General features: G+C 43.8%; 1 protein-coding gene across 4 annotated transcripts in view; it reads left to right on the top strand.

Annotated features, from left to right (window-relative positions):
• LOC122946230 overlaps positions 1-14752 on the top strand; it is a 191602-nt gene that overhangs the window by 104016 nt on the left and 72834 nt on the right. Inside the window, exon 1 of one of the 4 annotated variants that reach the window (XM_044305684.1) lies at positions 14296-14518. The exons of the other annotated variants lie outside the window; for them this stretch is intronic. The gene's annotated coding sequence lies outside the window, so the exon portion shown is untranslated. Of the gene's footprint in view, positions 1-14295; positions 14519-14752 lie in introns of those variants that run through there. 4 annotated transcript variants of the gene reach the window in all.

Below are 14752 nucleotides of genomic sequence, written 5' to 3'. Positions count from 1 at the left end.
TTAGGGCGATGATGGAAGAGGAGGTGGCCCAGGAGGAGGAGGAGGAGGAGGAGGAGGAGGAGGAAGAGGGGTCATTTTTAGCACTTTCAGGCCAGTCTCTTCGAAGTGACTCAGAGGGAGGTTTTTGGCAACAGCAGAGGCCAGGTACAAATGTGGCCAGCCAGGGCCCACTACTGGAGGACGAGGATGAGGAGGAGGTGGAGGAGGATGAGGATGAAGCATGGTCACAGCGGGGTGGCACCCAATGCAGCTCGGGTCCATCACTGGTGCGTGGCTGGGGGGAAAGGCAGGACAATGACGATACGCCTCCCACAGAGGACAGCTTGTCCTTACCCCTGGGCAGCCTGGCACACATGAGCGACTACATGCTGCAGTGCCTGCGCAACGACAGCAGAGTTGCCCACATTTTAACCTGTGCGGACTACTGGGTTGCCACCCTGCTGGATCCACGCTACAAAGACAATGTGCCCACCTTACTTCCTGCACTGGAGCGTGATAGGAAGATGCGCGAGTACAAGCGCACGTTGGTAGACGCGCTACTGAGAGCATTCCCAAATGTCACAGGGGAACAAGTGGAAGCCCAAGGCCAAGGCAGAGGAGGAGCAAGAGGTCGCCAAGGCAGCTGTGTCACGGCCAGCTCCTCTGAGGGCAGGGTTAGCATGGCAGAGATGTGGAAAACTTTTGTCAACACGCCACAGCAAACTGCACCACCACCTGATACGCAACGTGTTAGCAGGAGGCAACATTTCACTAACATGGTGGAACAGTACATGTGCACACCCCTCCACGTACTGACTGATGGTTCGGCCCCATTCAACTTCTGGGTCTCTAAATTGTCCAAGTGGCCAGAGCTAGCCTTTTATGCCTTGGAGGTGCTGGCCTGCCCGGCGGCCAGCGTTTTGTCTGAACGTGTATTCAGCACGGCAGGGGGCGTCATTACAGACAAACGCAGCCGCCTGTCTACAGCCAATGTGGACAAGCTGACGTTCATAAAAATGAACCAGGCATGGATCCCACAGGATCTGTCCGTCCCTTGTCCAGATTAGACATTAACTACCTCCCCTTAACCATATATTATTGGACTCCAGGGCACTTCCTCATTCAATCCTATTTTTATTTTCATTTTACCATTATATTGCGAGGCTACCCAAAGTTGAATGAACCTCTCCTCTGTCTGGGTGCCGGGGCCTAAATATATGCCAATGGACTGTTCCAATGTTGGGTGACGTGAAGCCTGATTCTCTGCTATGACATGCAGACTGATTCGCTGCTGACATGAAGCCAGATCCTCTGTTACGTGACCTCTCTCCTCTGCCTGGGTGCTGGGCCCAAATTTATGACAATGGACTGTTGCAGTGGTGGGTGACGTGAAGCCTGATTCTCTGCTATGACATGAAGACTGATTCTCTGCTGACATGAAGCCAGATTGTCTGTTACGGGACCTTTCTCCTCTGCCTGGGTGCTGGGCCTAAATATATACCAATGGACTATTGCAGTGGTGGCTGACGTGAAGCCTCATTCTCTGCTATGACATGCAGACTAATTCTCTGCTGACATGAAGCCAGATTGTCTGTTACGGGACCTCTCTCCTCTGCCTGGGTGCTGGGCCTAAATTTATGACAATGGACTGTTGCAGTGGTGGGTGACGTGAAGCCTGATTCTCTGCTATGACATGAAGACTGATTCTCTGCTGACATGAAGCCAGATTGTCTGTTACGGGACCTCTCTCCTCTGCCTGGGTGCTGGGCCTAAATATATGCCAATGGACTATTGCAGTGGTGGCTGACGTGAAGCCTCATTCTCTGCTATGACATGCAGACTAATTCTCTGCTGACATGAAGCCAGATTGTCTGTTACGGGACCTCTCTCCTCTGCCTGGGTGCTGGGCCTAAATATATGCCAATGGACTGTTGCAGTGGTGGCTGACGTGAAGCCTCATTCTCTGCTATGACATGCAGACTAATTCTCTGCTGACATGAAGCCAGATTCTCTGTTATGGGACCTCTCTCCTCTGCCTGGGTGCCGGGGCCTAAATATCTGAGAATGGACTGTTCCAGTGGTGGGTGACGGGAAGCCAGATTCTCTGCTATGGGACCTCTCTCCAATTGATTTTGGTTAATTTTTATTTATTTAATTTTTATTTTAATTCATTTCCCTATCCACATTTGTTTGCAGGGGATTTACCTACATGTTGCTGCCTTTTGCAGCCCTCTAGCCCTTTCCTGGGCTGTTTTACAGCCGTTTTAGTGCCGAAAAGTTCGGGTCCCCATTGACTTCAATAGGGTTCGGGTTCGGGACGAAGTTCGGATCGGGTTCGGATCCCGAACCCGAACATTTCTGGGAAGTTCGGCCGAACTTCTCGAACCCGAACATCCAGGTGTTCGCTCAACTCTACTCCTGAAGCATGCCACAATTATGGCAAAAAAGTGTTCAGCTTTAACATTGATACAGATACACTCCACTCTTCTCATAGACCGCCCAATGATGACTAGATAAATAATTGCCAAGTTTATCAGATTGTCTCAGTGAGAATCTTACCACTCCGTAGTATTAGTGTCCGTTGGTATATCGGCAGGATTGTAAGGCAGGACGTAATCACCGAGACGATGAATGGATGTGTTTGGAGCGCTTGGCTCCGTTGTTTGGAGGGCGTGTCCAATTCAGGTGATCCTGACTGACAGATCAGGTGATTAGGGGCCACAGCAGCGTATTCAACCAAATCTTCTTTAGTGTACAAAACTCCAAATCACAGAGTACAAAGGTAGCAACGTTTTGGCTGAGTATAGCCTTTATCAAGCATGCTTGATAAAGGCTATACTTAGCTGAAACGTTGATACCTTTGTACACTGTGCTTTGGAGTTTTGTACAATAAAGAAGATTTGGTTGGATATGCTGCTGTGACCCTCGACTTTTACTGCCTGCCTTTGGACTGCCTTGGATCTGGGGCCCCCTGCCCAGTTGCTGCACTATACCACCACAGCTCTGCACAAGCCGAATGAAGTGCTGCTCCTAACTCCTTTTTTCTCTAGATCAGTAATTCCAGCATATGAAAAGAAAACCCCTAAAACAGTTAGTTTTTATTGGTATACTTTAAAATATAACTGATATTCACATCCAGAATTGATGACCTGGGGTGAGGGGATGCTTATCCCTGTCTCTACCCCTATCCTATTGCCTCAGCCCAGGGAGGGCTCCTGAAGGTGGAGGCCCCCTGTCCACATACCTACTCTACTACCCCTCACAGGTCCTTATAGGGGTGTCGTGGTAATGGATCTAAATTTCCCCAGGTTGGGGGTGGGATAATGAATGATCGCACATATGTCGATCAGCTGGATGGAAAAATGTGAACACACAGATACACTTAGTACAGACATATACAGAAAACATACAATTCGTAAGGGTTGATTAGGTAATCACACACCTTAGCTACCTCTTAGCTACCTTGACGCGTTTCCCCCTAGATGGTGCTATGGGATCATCAGGAGGTAAGATAAAAATATTATAGGTCTATATACAAAGAAGAAAATGCAACCATGTAGATACTAGTGTGCAGGCAAATCGCATACAGAAGTGCGAAAAGATAAATGCCGGCATATAGCTAGGTTGCACAGACGGAATGGATTGCTCTACAGTTAATATATACAGGGGGATATGGTTAGGCCAATAGATATGCTGTATAGCATTGTATTAGGCCGATTACATGTACCTGTTGATGGTTGTACCTGTTTCAGACTCCTTCAAAGGTCCAAGGTATATTCCACTCCCTGAGGGGCAAAAAAGGTGATCACATACCAAGGTCAATATGCTGCATATCAACATACAGATATGTTTAATGATCAATGCAGACTCACGGTTTGTATATACAGTCAGGCAATAGGGATGCTCACAGCCACAGATTAATAATGCTGTCCCCCCAACCTGGAGTCCTGGTAAGGCCCATGCTGAAAACAGAAGTAGTGTTCACTTATAGATACTTGTTGCTACTAAAGAATTCATGACCAGATAAAATCAGTTTTTCTCTAGATCAGTTGATCAGGTCAACTGGTGCAAAAGTAAGATCATGTGGTATGTGAAAGAATATCATCCTTCTCTCTATGCACCGTGATTCCTTTCTGTGTCCCCGAAGACAGACGTCTGGAGAACGTGTCAATGACAGATGCAGAATTATGTCAGAAACAGTTCTATTTATTGTTGTCGTACAGGGCCTTATATACTTTCAAACATACATACAAGAATAGCTTGAGCTCTTATTACAATAGTACCAGTTCCTTATTGAGAGAGAGAGAGAGAGAGAGAGGCATCTCATTATAATAATGCTGACTAGAAACTTTCCTTATAAAGACAGAAGGTAATTGTATACATAGTCACCCTTCAATATGATGTCACCCAACCTCTTGTCCTTCATACAGATCACACAGCTAATTCTGTTTAACCCTTCAATCCCCTCTTTAGTCATAAATATGACTTATCTTTTCTCTCTCATAGAGAGGTAAGTAGCATATGCTTGACCAGGGTCTGTGGGTTTTGGACACATTGCACAAAACATCTGTATGAGGGAAGGGATACATTGGATGCAACATCATATAACAATCAAGGAAGCAATAATAATTATAATACTGATTAATAATGTTCTAAACCAGCTCAAATCCAGCAGCCAGCTCAATAACCAGTCCCACCAAGAGGATGACTCAACATCTTTCCTGATATCATTAGCAATTTCATGTAACCCTTGACTATGGGACTGGATTGATCTGGAATGATCAGATAAATTAAAACAACACATTCCTTTAAAATCTTGACATCCTATATTATGCTTCAGTAACAGATAATCTACAGCAAATCTAGTTTCTAGCACTGCTCCTCTTATACCTTGTATATCTAAAAGCATGTCTGATAAGGCGATAGAATTTATAGTACGAGTATTATATATATCCAGTCTAGGCACTCCTAATATAGAGGCGCCCAAACTTATATATTCTGTATGGCTTAGAAGGGGTAGAGTCACAGTATTCTGATAGTCTGGTAACCGATCTGTAAGCTCTCCTGATAGGGGGTTGACTGGGAAAAGCCAAAGTCAGCCTGGAGAACGCACAGGGACCTCCAATAACATTAGCAGGAATGTAATTGTAGGTGCTGTTACCACAAGAAAAAACCATCTGTTAGGGAGCATGATATTATAGATAAAACTAGGAGTCACAATGGTCTTATTACAACTCGTGGAATTATTCAGGGAGCTAGCAAGTCTACTATTCTTTTTACAGGTGTCATCAATATAATCATATACACTATTCCTAGGTAATTCACTTTTTATGTCTCTATTATCACAATATAAAGTTATATCCTGGGAAAGTAAAACAAGTTTCTGCTGCAGTCACCGTTAATAGTTGTTATTCTAATATTATCCCTGCTATTTCCTATTTTCTGACATTCCCCACAGAAGTCATACAAGGGAATAAAGGATTGTGTATTGTTAGCCTTCGACCAGACTTCAAGGAGGGAGTCATCGGGGGTAGGCACAGCAATAACACATGTTTGTATAAGGTCCCGTGGGCTCTGTAAGTCTTTAAGGCACAATGAACTAACATTTAGGGCATTTGCCATCCTGACTATACTATTCTGTTCAGAATAAAAGGGGACGGGAGCAAAGGGATCTTGCTCCTGAGCTCTTTTATATACTGGCTGATTATTTGGTGCACCGCAGAAGAAACTCATCTCCTCTGGGTGATAAATACATGTAGTAATAAGCCAGACTAATAATTATCAGCAGACAACAATTCTCTCCTAGAATATTGTCTCCCAGAATATTGTGGGGTCATCATCTTCAGCCTGTGGCAAGGCACTTTTCAGGGAAACTTCTTCTGAGCTCCCCTCTTTGTTCAGGGATTTCACACCTGCTTCACCCTCTTTGTCTTTGTCCGTCACCGGAGAAGAAGCCTCAGGAACCCTTTTCACTCTGCTAGCGTGAATCCAGATTGGAGCCTCTTCTGTGAGAATCGCTGCTCTGGTGACTGCTACCACTCAGGTGGGTGGTCTAAACAGGAACTCAGTCTGTTTTCGTCCTTTTGCCAGTCTCTGGACTATCACCACATCTCCTGGTTGGAAAGGATGCGTAGGTTCCTGTGGAGAGAAAGGAGAGGCACGAGCAATATCTTGTTCAATTTGATCTAAAGTTTCTATAAGTTTCCTCACATACTCTGCTTGTACTACTTCTAGATCCCCTTTTTCTATCACAGGGGCCTTTGACCCCAAGGGGTGGGGAAGGGTCTTCCCATTAGGACCCCAAATGGTGAGTACCCAGTATCCTTGTTAGGCTGCATCCTAATTTCTGCTAGGGCTATGGGCAAGAATTTTTTCCAATTAGTGAATGTACCCCCAGTAATTTTCCTTTTTTTCTCTTTAATCGTTCTATTCATTCTTTCTACTACCCCTGAACTTTGCGGGTGATAAGGGAGGTGGAACTTCCAGTCAATCCTAAGGGCTTTGGAAAGCTCCTTACATACCCTGGATGCAAAAGCTGGGCCATTATCTGAGTCAATTTGAACAGGACACCCCCATCTAGGTATGATCTCATGTAACAAAATTTTTTACCACAATTTGTGTAGTTTTATTGGTGGTAGGAAATACCTCCGGCCATCTAGAGAACAGATCCACAATTACAAGGGCATACTCCTGCTTTCTTACTGTCTTTGGGATTTGAGTGAAGTCAATTTGTAAGTGAGTAAATGGTGAAGTTGGGAAATTCAGATGCTGGTGCTGGGCCTTCTTTGAATTATTTGGGTTGTTTCTGAGACATATAATACATCGTGAAACATAAGCTTGTACCTTTGATCTAAGACCTGGTATAAAAAAAATCCCTCTGAATGAGGTCAGTGGTTGCCTGTGCTCCCCTATGGCCAAGACCATGATACTGTGCAATGAAAATTGGGGCGCTTTCAACTGGGATACATGGATTCCCCTCTTTGCAGAGAAGACCCGTATTAGGGTCTTGTACTGCACCTACCGACTGTCATGCCAGTTTGTCGCTACTGATAGCCAAATCCTGGAGGATGAGCAATAGATTGTCCGTAAGGGTAATGTCTGGAACAAGGGAAGGCCTTTGAACTGTTGCTGCCGTCCTAATATCAGCCTCCTTTGCTGCCTGATCAGCTAGGGCATTCCCTTTAGCTACGTGTGTTTGTAGTCCAATATGTGCCTTACAATGGATAATAGCCACTTTGCTAGGTAATTGGATGGTGGCCAGGAGATCATGGACCAGGGTGGAATGTGAGATTCGTTTCCTATCTGCAGCTATGAAGCCTCTCCTCTGCCAGATCACCCCATGATCATGGACAACCCCAAAGGCATACTTGGAATCGGTGTATACATTAACATCATTCCCCTCAAAGAGACAACAAGCCCTAGTGAGGGCAATCAGTTCAGCAGCTTGGGCCGATTGAAAAGGTATAGGATTCGATTCCAGTATAACATCAGGGAGCTGAACCACAGCGTATCCGGCATGATAAGTGTTGTCATTAGGGCGGGAACAGGATCCATCCACAAATACATCAGGAGCCCCTTCAATGGGTGTGGACTGTAAGTCAGGCCTAGGTGAGGTATGTTCATGTATGAGTTCAGTACATGCATGGGGAGGAGGCAAATCATCCTGCTCTCCCTTGTAGCCAAGCAGGGCATTCAGGATAGCCATTGGACCGAACGTGGGTGCTGAGTACTGGATATGAAGTTGAGGATTAGATAGCAACAAAACTTCATATCCGCTCAGTCTTTGTGCTGACATGTTCTGTATGTATGTTCTTCAACAGGGCCTGTACATTGTGTGAGATATGTAGAGCAGTGGGATGACCTAGGGTGATAGGCGTGACCATCTCAGCGACCATCGCACAGACTGCCAAACTCCTGAGACACGCAGGCATGCCCTGAAGCTGTACGGGAACCACTTTTGAGAAAAAAGCAACAGGGTGGAATTTACCTCCGTGATCCTGCGCCAGGACTCCTGCCATGGTTTTACAATTGTCCCTGACAAATAAGTGAAACATCACGCCATAGTCGGGTAGGCCCAAACTAGGACTAGAAACCATTGCACATTTCAAATGACTAAAAGCTTGTAACATGTCATCAGACCATTTAATGGAGTCAGGCATCTCAGTATTAGTGGCTTGTCTCAGAATATTATTAGGAACAATCAGCAATCCATTGGCGGCAGTAACCAATCATACCAAGAAAGGTCAACATGTCTTTCCAGGTTCGTGGGCGGGGCAGACCCAGTATGGCGGTAATTCTGGCATGGCTTATTCTCCTTTCACCTTGACTGAGAACAAAGTCCAAATACGCAACTCTTTCCATACACCATTGTAATGTGTCACATAACCACAGTAGTAAACTAACACAGTCTGCCTGGCAGGCCTCCCGAGTAGAACTACATATGAGGAGATCGTCCACATAGTGTAGAAGGACAGAACCATGAGGGGCAGTCCAAGGGCGCAGTGTAATTTGGAGGACAATGGAGTAGACTATTGGGGAGCCTACATAACCCTGAGGCATTCTACACCAAGTATACTGGCAAATTTAAATGTAGAAGCAAAAAGTGTCCGTGTCTCCTTGTCAACTGGGACAGAGAAAACCTCTGTATGGCAGGAATAGCTGATAGCAGAGATGGTACGTCAGGAACCTCAGGGGCTATAGGTATAATAACAACCTTATTAATATCAACTACTTCAATAGGTCCCTTTAACAAGATGACCCCTATAGTCATAAAAGTGAACTGTTCCTCAAGGTCACTGTCCTCATCATGAGGAGGTATATGTTCAGGTTTGGGAAAACATATTTTTTTTTTTCTAAGGCGCATGGGAGAAATGACATCTCTAGTGTTAGAAATGTGTGAATTGCATTCTACATGTTCTCGTATTTCCAGGACAACAACTGGTCTATCCCAAACCGTCAGAAACTGCATTTTTAGCTCCGGAGCCCTCCCCCCTCTTTTCACTGCTGTCACCCGAAGCCTTGTGTATGTAATGGACATGAGGAGAAGGGGGGCAGGGAGCTGCGGGCAGCGTCTAAACTATCTCCCAACAGATGCTTTGAAGAAGAAGTGTGTACTGTAAAAGGACTCTAGAGTGTCAGCTCTTCTCCTCCTATCTTCTTCCCTTTTGAGCCAATTTAACAATGTCTGGGCCTCAAAGTACTTTTTAATCTAAGTCACCTGTTAGAAGGGACGGATATATCTGTGGGATATTTCCTAAATTGGGAGGAAGGGCTTCTAGAGTGAACTCCTTGTCAATTCTTTATCTAACTCATGTTTATTTTATATATATATCCCTCCTGGTTCCCTGCCTACTGCTTGTGAACCGTTATTTGGTCTATCATACCATTACGGTGCTTAAGTAAGGCAATTTTTCCTACTGGACTTCATACACTGCAGGTCCCACTGGAGGTCTGGACCATAATATGGGTAAGCTTCAGTGTCACTCAAACATAATCCTGATCACCATATCCATATGGAAGACGTCATTAGCCTCTTCCTGAGGGAACAAATTTATACTACACATTCACTCTGTCCATACTGCCAGAGTATCAACCTAGGGAGCAACGAAAAAACAATAATCAGTCCCACAGACCCGGGCTACATAATCCTTACAAGTGTCACCTACATTCGGAGGGGGTGGAGAGACCTTTCCTTGCTGTGCACCCATGTCATATAACTTAATTGAGATGGAGGCAGAGCAAAATTGACCCCAGGACTGTCCGTACAGAATCTATGCACAACGTCCTTCACAATTATCAGGTAGTATAATCCCTTAAAATAGTTACTTGCGTTCACCAGTTGCTGGGTTAAAAGGTCATCCAGGACACACACAATAAAGTTAGTACAGTGGTCACAGTTTCAATTGCTGCTTACCGTCAGCATAAAAAACTACTTAATGCTTTATAACATCAGAACATAACAGAAAGCATAAGAAAGCGACAGAAAAGAAGCAACAGACAAGGGGTGACAAAAGAAATCAAGGTGCAGACACTATATGAAGTCTTCCCAAAAGACTACCTCTGGTATATCCTTCCCGAAAAGATATAACTAACTATAAAATACTTCCCTAAAGTATCTGTGTGACCTGGCCAGGAGTCTATTTACAGTCTATCTTCCCTAAAGACAGACACCATCTTTTTTTCATTCTATCTTCCCTAAAGACAGATTCTAATATTCTACCTTCCCTAAAGGTAGCTGACAATATTCTACCTTCCCTAAAGGTAGCTGACAATATTCTACCTTCCCTAAAGGTAGCTGACAATATTCTACCTTCCCTAAAGGTAGCTGACAATATTCTATCTTTCAGAGTGTCTAAAGCGGATTCAAAATAGAAGTAACAGAAAATTTTACGGAAAGCATCGGAATGTCCCCAGTCTTTAGACAGGAATGTTCCGTTACTTACCGAATTCCTGTATTTCTATTACACGGACGAGCTCCCAACTGAAAGAATATCATCCTTCTCTCTATGCACCGTGATTCCTTTCTGTGTCCCCGAAGACAGACGTCTGGAGAACGTGTCAATGACAGATGCAGAATTATGTCAGAAACAGTTCTATTTATTTTTGTCGTACAGGGCCTTATATACTTTCAAACATACATACAAGAATAGCTTGAGCTCTTATTACAATAGTACCAGTTCCTTATTGAGAGAGAGAGAGAGGCATCTCTCATTATAATAATGCTGACTAGAAACTTTCCTTATAAAGACAGAAGGTAATTGTATACATAGTCACCCTTCAATATGATGTCACCCAACCTCTTGTCCTTCATACAGATCACACAGCTAATTCTGTTTAACCCTTCCAGTATGCAGGTCCTTATACAACAGCAACAGTTAGTATCGCAAATGCCCAGATCCTATATCGCAATAGGCGTCTATATTGGCAAATAGCCGTTTCAAGAGATGTCCTTTCTATCCACAGAATTCTTCTGTACTTTAGGTCCGGACCAGTACTGGATGTGGAAAATGCGTAGTCCGCTAGATGCGTTTCAAGACCACTTGCCTCTTCCTCAGTAGCTACCGGACTGCGCTCTTCCGAACATTTTATAGGGTTCATGATTAAGATAATTAGTAAAACCTGGAGTCTAATTTAGGACTCAAATAAAAATTGGAGTGGATTCCAAACATGGGGACTATCTTATAAATAAAAAATCCAATCAAATAACATGTGAATAATGTTAAATATCGTCACATACAAAAACCGCACCACAGGAAGCTATGATATATATGTGTGTTTCTTGTGCGTTTTTCTCTCATATGTTCTATTTCATAGCGGATCCAAGCCGCAGCCCTCAACAGATATTTCATCAACAGACATTTTTTAGCAAATATATTTTTCAGCAGAAAGTAGATATAGTGATGCCTGGGAGCAAGGGGAGATCAGGGTGCAGGAATGGAACAGCCTGACCCTGATGTCCCGTCAGTCCCAGGCAACCTATAGAAAACCAAATACTTCTAGTTCTGCATTAAGACCTTTCGGAACTAACAAACCAAATTCAAAAATCCTTGTTGACTCTACGCGGGTCATATGCATAATATGGTTCCCTCCTCCAGTTAGGTTGTATTCTCTCTAAGGCCACATATCGTAATGTACTCGGATCCTGATTATGGTGTGTCTTAAAGACCGTATGTTTTTCATAACCCTTACATATATTGGCAATGTGTTCCGAGATTCTCTTTTTTAATGTCCTTTTTGTCCTCCCTATGTACTGTTTGTCACACATGCATTAAAGCAAATAAATGACTTCAGTGGTGTTGCATGTTAAAAATTATTTAATTACCCATCTGTAATTGTTACTTGTTGATACGACTAGTTCTGTTTTTTTGCAATTATTTGTTATTTTGCAGTTAGAGCAACTCCCACATCGGAAGAACCCATGTAGACCTACCCATTTGGTTATAGTGCCAATTTTAGTGTTGTTTTTATTCTTAATGGTTGGAGCAATTTTTTATGCCAAGGAGGGGACTTTTGTATACATAATCTCAGGGATGGTTGGTAGAAGGTGTCCAATGACTTTATCTTCACGAAGAAGATGCCAATGCGTTTTAATAAATTTCTCAATCTTCCTATATTGAGAATTGAAGGGAAGAAGGAGTCTTATTTTTTCTTCTTCTACATCTATCCTCTGCTCTATACTTAATTTCTCTTTGAAGAAAGAGGTTCTATCCATCGCTTTTACTTTATTTAAAGAGTTTTGCAAAAGAGCTGATGGATATTGTTTAGCATCAAAGTTTTTCCTCATCTGTTCAGCCTCTTCTTCAAAGTTTTTCTCAGAAGTACAATTACGTTTAAGGTGCCTAAATTGATTCGTTGTTATATTCGCCAACCATCGAGGAAGGTGACAACTCGTATGTAAGATGTAACTATTATGGGTCACTGGTTTGTAATATGTACTGCAGACTAATTTGTGTCCTTCTACAGAGATGCATAAGTCCAAAAATTCGACTTGCGTTTGATTAAAATTTGCAGTAAAGACTAGATTTACTGTGTGGTTCTGTATACTATAGGGTGCTATACTGCATACTGTGGGGTGCTGGGGTGTCATGTCTCCATACAGCTTCTCATAAATGTGTGCTAATTAATTCATATAGGGTTTGTCCTGTATTAAAACATTGTCTATTAGCGCCATCTTCTGACCACTTCCATATTGTTCTCTGTGTATGTTCAGCCTCCTTTGTTACTCCTCCCTTTTGTGACCTCACTTATCTACAAGAAGGGGTGTTTCTCTCAACCTAACTGGAGGAGGGAACCATATTATGCATATGACCCGCGTAGAGTCGAGAAGGATTTTTGAATTTGGTTCATTAGTTCCGAAAGGTCTTAATGCAGAACTAGAAGTATTTGGTTTTCCATAGGTTGCCTGGGACCGAAGGGACATCAGGGTCAGGCTGTTCCATTCCAGCACCCTGATCTCCCCTTGCTCCCAGGCATCACTATATCTACTTTCTGCTGAAAAATATATTTGCTTAAAAATGTCTGTTGATGAAATATCTGTTGAGGGTTGCGGCTTGGATCTGCTATGAAATAGAACATATGAGAGAAAAACGCACAAGAAACGCACATATATATATTATAGCTTCCTGTGGTGCGGTTTTTGTATGTGACGATATTTAAAATTATTCACATGTTATTTGATTGGATTTTTTATTTATAAGATAGTCTCCATGTTTTCAGGGCCGTCTTTACCAAGGGGCAAAAGGGGCAGCAGCCCCAGGCCCAGTTGCTCCTGGGGGGCAGTTGCCTCTTGGGCAGTTGCCTCTTGAGCCCTGCTAGCTACTGCCCCGGGTGTCAAGCTGTCTGTGTACTTTAACGTTGTGATGTAGGACATTAGATGACATCATCACCATGTGACCAGTAACCTAGCAATTACTTGTCACATGGCTATGAGGTCATCACAGGTCCTAGCAGGAGTGTTGCGGAAGTTAACTGTGGAGCTTTTTTGTGTTACGATTACATCAGAAAAAGGTGACAGGGGCTGTTATGTTAATATACTGTAAACTACTGTATAGTGGGGTGCTGTATATTGTGTGGGGGCCTGTATATCGTGGGGGGCTGTATATTGTGTGGGACTGTATACTGTGTGGTGGGCTGTATACTGTGTGAGGGGGGGCTGTATACTGTGGGGGGGCCTGTATACTGTGGGTGGGCTGTATACTGTGGGGGCCTTATACTGTGTGGGTGGCCTGTATACTGTGGGTGGGCTGTATACTGTGTGGGGGGGGGGCTGTATACTGTGTGGGGGGGGCTGTATACTGTGTGGGGGGCTGTATACTGTGTGGGGGCCTGTATACTGTGGGGGGGACTGTATACTGTTGGGGGGCCTTATACTGTGTGTGGGGGCTGTATACTGTGTGGGGGGCCTGTATACTGTGTGGGGGGCCTGTATGGTGTGGGGGGGCCTGTATAGTGTGGAGGGTGGCCTGTATAGTGTGGGGGCTGTATATTGTAGAGTGCTATACTGCTGTACTGTATACTGTGGGGGTCTGTATACTATGGGTGCGGTATAGTGTGGAGTGCTATACTGCTGTACTGTATAGTGTGGGGGGCTGTATTGTGTATAGTTTGGGGTGCTGTATACAGTGAGGTGTTGTATACTGTGGGGTGCTGTATACTGTGGGCTGCTATACTGCTCTACTATATACTGTGGGGTACTGTATAGTGTGGGGTGCTATACTGCATACTGTGTGGTTCTGTATACTATAGGGTGCTATACTGCATACTGTGGGGTGCTGGGGTGTCATGTCTCCATACAGCTTCTCATAAATGTGTGCTAATTAATTCATATAGGGTTTGTCCTGTATTAAAACATTGTCTATTAGCGCCATCTTCTGACCACTTCCATATTGTTCTCTGTGTATGTTCAGCCTCCTTTGTTACTCCTCCCTTTTGTGACCTCACTTATCTACAAGAAGGGGTGTAGTTTCTAGAAGTTGCCATGTTCCTTCACATGCTCTGCTGTACAAGATTATCTAAACTTCTACTATAGGCTGCATAGCCGGTAAGGCATTATTTCTTGCTGTTCTTTCATGCCTATGTGATTATTACTAGCTTTAGACATGCATTATGTGTATTTCTGTGTAGGCAGCTAATTAGCAGTTCAGATGTAAAGTAAGGGCCTAGTCAGCTACCCTTGCAGACATGTTGTATGCTGTTCTATGATATGTATCAGAGATGTTGTATGCTATTCTATGATATGTATATTTGCAGTTCATGTACTTATTGCATTCTTTAT

The sequence above is a fragment of the Bufo gargarizans genome, chromosome 9 (assembly GCF_014858855.1).
Source record: "Bufo gargarizans isolate SCDJY-AF-19 chromosome 9, ASM1485885v1, whole genome shotgun sequence".
Taxonomy (NCBI): domain Eukaryota; kingdom Metazoa; phylum Chordata; class Amphibia; order Anura; family Bufonidae; genus Bufo; species Bufo gargarizans.
Note: the sequence above shows the minus strand (reverse complement) of the source record. Positions and strands in the feature narration are given on the sequence as shown.